This window comes from Pinus tabuliformis, chromosome J (genome assembly GCF_031772625.1).
Source record: "Pinus tabuliformis cultivar Carrire ecotype Pingquan chromosome J, CPIR1, whole genome shotgun sequence".
NCBI classification, from domain to species: Eukaryota; Viridiplantae; Streptophyta; class Pinopsida; order Pinales; family Pinaceae; genus Pinus; species Pinus tabuliformis.
This window is the reverse complement of record NC_142295.1, coordinates 1,151,038,571-1,151,045,117: the sequence shown is the minus strand read 5'-3', so window position 1 is coordinate 1,151,045,117 and position 6,547 is coordinate 1,151,038,571. Positions and strand designations below refer to the sequence as shown.

General features: G+C 32.2%; 1 pseudogene; it reads left to right on the top strand.

Moving 5' to 3' along the window:
- The first annotated feature begins 2,372 nt into the window (after nucleotides 1-2,372).
- Nucleotides 2,373-3,033, top strand: LOC149231160 (uncharacterized; annotated as a pseudogene).
- Nucleotides 3,034-6,547: the final 3,514 nt, after the last annotated feature.

Genomic DNA, 6,547 nt, shown 5'->3' with positions numbered 1-6,547 from the left:
ATTTCAATTAAAATTATCGAAATAAATATAACAAAATTAAATATTAAATATAATGTAAATATTATCCATTAAACAAAATAATGAAATGGTTTAAATGTATGAAAGTTACATTTACATTTGTGAAATATAAAAGTAAAAACCATCACAAAATAGGTATATTTTTTATTTATAATTATTTAATGATCAACATTATTATTAATTTAATGAGTTAGTATTTTACACACCAAAGATATATTTTTACAAATAGCATTTAGAAAGTTTCTATTAAACACATTAATTTAATGAGTTAGTACTTAACACACCACGCGTATATTTTCACCAATAGCATTTAGAAAGTTTCTATTAAACACATTGAACCTTCGTATATCTTCGTAATTATGATGTTATGTTTGTTAAATTTATTAAAACAGTTGGATTGACTTTAAGAATGAGCCTATAATGCATCAATTCAATTTTAAAATGATCATTATTATTTAAATTTATTTTAGGTAACGAATAAATTTTTAATAATAAAATAAATTAAAATAAAAAGTAGTTATTTAAATTGATTTTAGGTAATCAATAAATTTTTAATAATAAAATAAATTAAAATTAAAAATAGTTATTAATATCAATTTATTTAAATTGGAAGTATAATAAGTTAAAAATATATATAATTTATATATTTAATATTAATAATATTTAAAATATATAAATTTTGATAGTATATGGTAATGGAATAACAGAATATTTAAAAGTCATAATTCTATGATAAATGTTAATTATTTAAGAGGATATTTAAAATTGATATTTTTGGCTGAATGGAGGCTAATGATATAATTAATGGCTTTTAATATATATATAAAATTTAAAATTTCATTGATTAGTTCTAAAATAAAGTACATTAAGATCATAAAACATAAAAAAGAAATCCACACCGCAGTGACCAAAAACTTTTCATTATCAAAATTATATCTAGAAATCTAAAAATGGAAAAAGAATAATACATTATTTAGGATGTATGGGTCTTTCTCAAAAACTCTAAAAGGGTCCTCAAAGTTGGTAATAGCCATCGTAAATAAATCCTTAGCACTAATTTGCAACTCAACGTGGCTCTTAAGCTGCCATTTACTTTTAATCCACATGAACAAGTCTTTTTCAGTAAGCTAGACTTCCTGAAATTTACAACTGAGAGTGTGATATTATAGACTTCCTGAAATTTACAACTAAGAGTGTGACATTATATGTGCAAATACATTCTACCTTGTAACATGGATCTTCGCCAGCTTTAGGGAGACACTTATTTGGACGGTGTCATTCACATGGCTTCCTTCGGTTGCCGATCCAGAAGGCTGAGGTCACAAAAGTTGGAAGCCCAACCATGACGTCCAGTTCAGCCATCACCGATGACTACAATGCAGCATAGAAGGGCTTTGAGACCCCTCACCCTTGAGGCGAAAGCCATGTTGAAATTAGATAACATAGTGAAAGGATGAATAAAGCTTCAAGGTGAAAAAAAATTAATTTACAAAGCTATTAGAGATTTCGCAAAAACACCCTAACTCACGCTTTAGTTTATCTATATTAAAACTAAATATATTATATTTTTTATTTTAATAATATAACTTTAGTGAAATATTTTATTATTATTTATAATTTAAATATGTTATTTTCAATTATTTCGAATCAAATTTAGTATAATATTCATTAAATAGATGTATATAAAAAATGAAAAAAATTAAACATGTTTCACTCGCCTTCGATATCCATCCCCATACTCGGCCAAAATTGGAATGGAAATCCCTCACCATCGGAATGGTATCAAATGTTATAATATTTAAAAACATGTGCGTTCCTCAATTTCATAGAGAGGATCTAATCAATGATCTACTTCAGCCTAGGTAGTAGGACTCCATTTATACATTGCATCCAGTCAAGTGACCCATGTCTACCTAGGCAGAATCCATTATGAAAAGCAAAGGTCTTAACAAAACTGAGTTTCCGAGTTTGCCATATTGAGGCAAAATGCTCCATATTGCGAACAAATTTTATTTTTTATTTCGAAAGGTGAACTTAAGTCAATTTTTTTTTTTTGTTATTTCGAAAGTTGACTTAACTTTGTGGAGTGCATGTGGCCTATCCTACGTCAGTGTTCCCATCAATGCCATTACTGTTGGGCGTTTCCTCAAAGGAAGCAACACCGGTCCCGCAACTACTTCACATGGTAACATGGTACGGCAACCAGTAACAGTTTGAAGCGTCACCGCCTAGCCCTACATTGTGATGCATACGCACATTGAGGCAGAAGCCTCGTCTCCTTAAACCACGGTCGAGCAGTTAAAAGCATCAGAGTTACAGAAATCCTCTGTTTCGTTTCGTGGTTTTGTCTTTGTAATTTGCCTAGCTGCTTATGATATGGAACATCCTGCTGGACATGGGCAACAAGCGGCACGGATGTTCCGTTTCCAACGGATATATTTGAGCCACCTTGTGGTCATGCTGCGCCGTGGGAGAATGGATCAACGCGCAACCAGTCTCTCCGCTCGATGTCAGGCCGTCAAATTGGCTGCGGATCTCTCACTCGCCATGACGGCAAGGGGTCGAACTGCGTGGCGCCGAGCCATCTTCCGCAAATACCCTTTCAGACTTAGGAAATCTCGCTGCCAACGGCGACTTGCTGATTTCAGAGAGAATTCGCAGCGCAAAAGAAGATTAGTGTCTGCCAAAACAAGACCCTGCAAACCGAACGCTCCATGCGATAATTCCCGCATGCAGATGCCCAAAGAGGAATCCAGGCTGACGGGGACTAAACGCGTACGGTCACGGGATGATTGCGATGAAGTAGCAGGAGGTATAATGGGTTCTCGTATCCAAACCCTAAGGTTACTCGTGCCTGGAAGTGGCGGACTGGACACACCCGTTTTCCTGAAGGAAACGGCGGACTACATCGTGGCGCTTAAGATGCAGGTTCAGGCCATGCAAGCACTCGTAGAATGCTATTCAAATTCGAATGCTAATGCTTCTCACCATGCCTCTGTATAAGGTAGTGAGACCAAATGCGGTAACGGAAGTTTTCCACGCAGCAGGTGTAACAGAATGTGTATCTGTCTCAGGAAAAATCGAATAAATTACAGAGTGTAAGGGTGGAGCTCATCTAATCAAATCCTCGACGTGGTATGGAATATGCGCATCTGTGGACTCGATTTACAATTTCCTAAGAGTTCTGCGTAAACATTATACTTCCTTGGTCATTGGATGTAATCTACGGTGTCATGCTTATTTATCCAATGTTAATTTTACTCTTTAAATATAGAACTCTATGTATCTTCTATCACGTTATAAAAGAACTGTACTGCAATTTTTCTTTCTCATGGAGAATGACCTTTCGTTTTGTGAACTGTACTGCAATTTTTCTTTCTGATGGAGAATGGCATTTTCGTTTTGTTTGTGAACCTTTGGCATTAAACAGAATCATTGTTTGGGTTACGCAGATTTTACACATTATCTGAGTTTATAAAACTAGGAGTATAACCATAATTGAGATTCTATAAGATTTTAAAAAAATTAGAATGAAAAAAGTTTCAATTCCAAAAATATTTGATAATTGACCTGTTATAAACTTGTGCCTTTTATTAGTTTTTTTTTTCATGATTTATTTTGAATTTTGAATAATTTTTATTAAATCTGAATAATATAGCAATCTTACATATTCAATTTATCTTTAAAAATTTACCATACATCTTTTACATCCAAAACTTCTTTTTCTTCGAAACTTAGATTTAATATTTTTTTTTTTAATTTTAAACTTATTCATGTAATAAATGCAAACTTATAAAATCTATATTTAAAACTGATTTATCTGTAACACTTTCATAAATAAAAAACAATTATTCATAAAATTAAACCACTTTCATATATTCTTTCTTTTCTTTTCCTTATTTCTAAATTTCAAAATTGAAAAAAAAAAAATTCTAACTTCACTTTTACTTTTTATTTTTCTTTCTTTTATCTTCATTTTTGTTCTTCCTTTGTATATACTACTCTTTATCTATTTCTATTGAAAGAGCAACCTATAACAAGTAATGAATAATCTTTTTAGATGAGCTATAAAATTACAATTAATAAGATCTACTAACTAGCAATTGTCCCAAAAGGTACAAAGAGAGGCCGATAGGATTATTAAAATGGAATTGTTGAATTTTTCTAGAAGGGTTAATTGGTTTGTGGGAAACCTTGTTTTCTTGGATTGGATCATTATGCAATTACTTTTCTTTAGATGTTTTGTTTATATCTATATTACAAGGAACACATTGAATGTCTTATTTCATTTTGGAGTAAGTTAATTACCCAAAATCAAGAAACCTCTATAGATGACCAAACATATACGAAGAATACATCCTAATCCATCTTTTCTTTTCTCTGATTAAAATTTCAAAAGCATGAATACATGCCATTTCATATGCACAATAAACCCAACTTCTGAAATTTTGAATGCTTGGATGCATCCATTCGCTAGATCAGGTGAGACACTTTCAACCATTGATCTGAACTAGAAAAAGAAACAACGAAAAATCAAAAAAACATGGAAAGTGAAAAAAGCACAAAAGCTCACCAGAAAGGATTCTATGCAAAAAAATCAAGAAAGCCCGCCCTTTTTCCTGTGGAAAAATCATCAATCCCATGCCTTTCTGCCATGAAGCACTATCATTTCCTATTATGAAGCTATAAGAACATTTTAAAAACAAAGGCAACTGTAGCTCCGTGAACAAGCTTGTCCTTTGTCAAAGCCTCCTTTAAACACCATACTCCCCCATTATTAAATCATCTACATAATAGAAATGTGTTTATAAATTCTAAGAAATGTAAGAGATATTCCACATAAATTAAAAGCAAATATTAATTGAAAATGTATAAAGAACTGAATCAAAATATCTACATAAGAGTTTTGAAAGTGGGTATTGTTTCAGAATAGTGATAAGTGTGTATTGTTTCAAAATATATGAATTCTCCTTACCGGTCGTTCTCTACATTTAAAACGAGTTATGCCCAAATTATTGATTGACCTAATTTTTGGTCGATTTGTTGTTTCTTCCTTAATCATCCTCAAGATCGAGCGGCACATTCAGATCAAGAAGAGATCAGGAAGAACCTCGACAGACATTCGGATTGTGAGCAAGAGGAGCGTTGAGTCGCGCATTCAGATCAAGAACAAGAGGAGCCTCCTTCACCTCAAGAGCCTTCTCCTTATTTTCACGTAACGCCCTTTCAAGAAATTGTATAACAGGGTGGGCTTCAATTCTTCCATGTGACAACAAGCGAATATCGTTGACAAGAACAACAGTAATTTCACCTTTAGATGGGCCGTCTTCCCATAAAACCTCGGCACCAACCGTGACTGTAACAGCGCTACTTGTAAATTTAGATGATCTATTGAATCTGGTCATTACATAGTCCGGCAGAGCTGCAATCAGATCAGATGCTTTACTAACGGTTTCTAAAAATAATTTAGACAATTGAGAATAATCCTGAGGATGAATTATACTACATGGTTTGAAATTAATATACACAAAAATACCATTATGATTTTACCTAAAATATTTCAATTTACATGATTAATCATGTCACAATGCAATAAGGAAATACTATAGAATCCTAATGACAAAAATTAAAAGCAAGATCAAATTCAATGTTTCTAAATATTTTAATCTACTAATAAAATCTTCCTGTTCTTACAGGAAGTAGCATGAACATGTAATTATGATGTCATATTATGCAGAAAGTAGGGAATAAAGTAAGGAATAAACTAGTAAAAATATTAGGGAACTTGTTTGATCATTGCCTCAAAATAGAGAAGGTCGTTGTTGTAGTTTGATATGATTATTCCGTTTTACAACTCGGCGCGGTATTTAGCACATATGGTTCTTTGCATTTGCAACCGGAATCTTGTAATTGCGTGGACTCGTATCGAAATCTCGCTATCGTTTCCTCGATCTGATTACTGTCTCTCAAATTCACGCTCTATCAATTCTTCTGCTTAACATAACAGCAACAAAATAGAATCGCCAGGATAAATCATGAAATATTCTTAAAAAAAACATAAATTAACTGTAAAATCCAAAATGCATGGCTATCCAAAAAAAAATAAACATGGCCAAGAAACAAGGCAAGCCAATGCAATGCAGAGTACACAGAGTCCAGGATGAACAGAAATTTCAAAACTGCTTTTAGTCGTTTGGCTTCCAATTGAATTCGACACTGAGAACTCTGGAGATCTGTATGGAGAGGCGGCAGTCGTAACTGCACATAAATTTAATAAATTTATAACTATTTTTCCAATTCCAATTTTTTAAAAGATAGATTAATGTTAAAAGTACTTAATACCTCATATTTTTTATATCTCATATCTTAAATTATAATTATAATGCATTATAAGATAAATAGGCTTCAATAAACTGCGGATTTTATCCCTGACCTTAGAATCTAATAAATCAATTTCTTAGAACATAAAGATTAAACGTTCTAATCAATCAACCATTCAATTTCAATAAATCAAACTCAAAATTTTGAT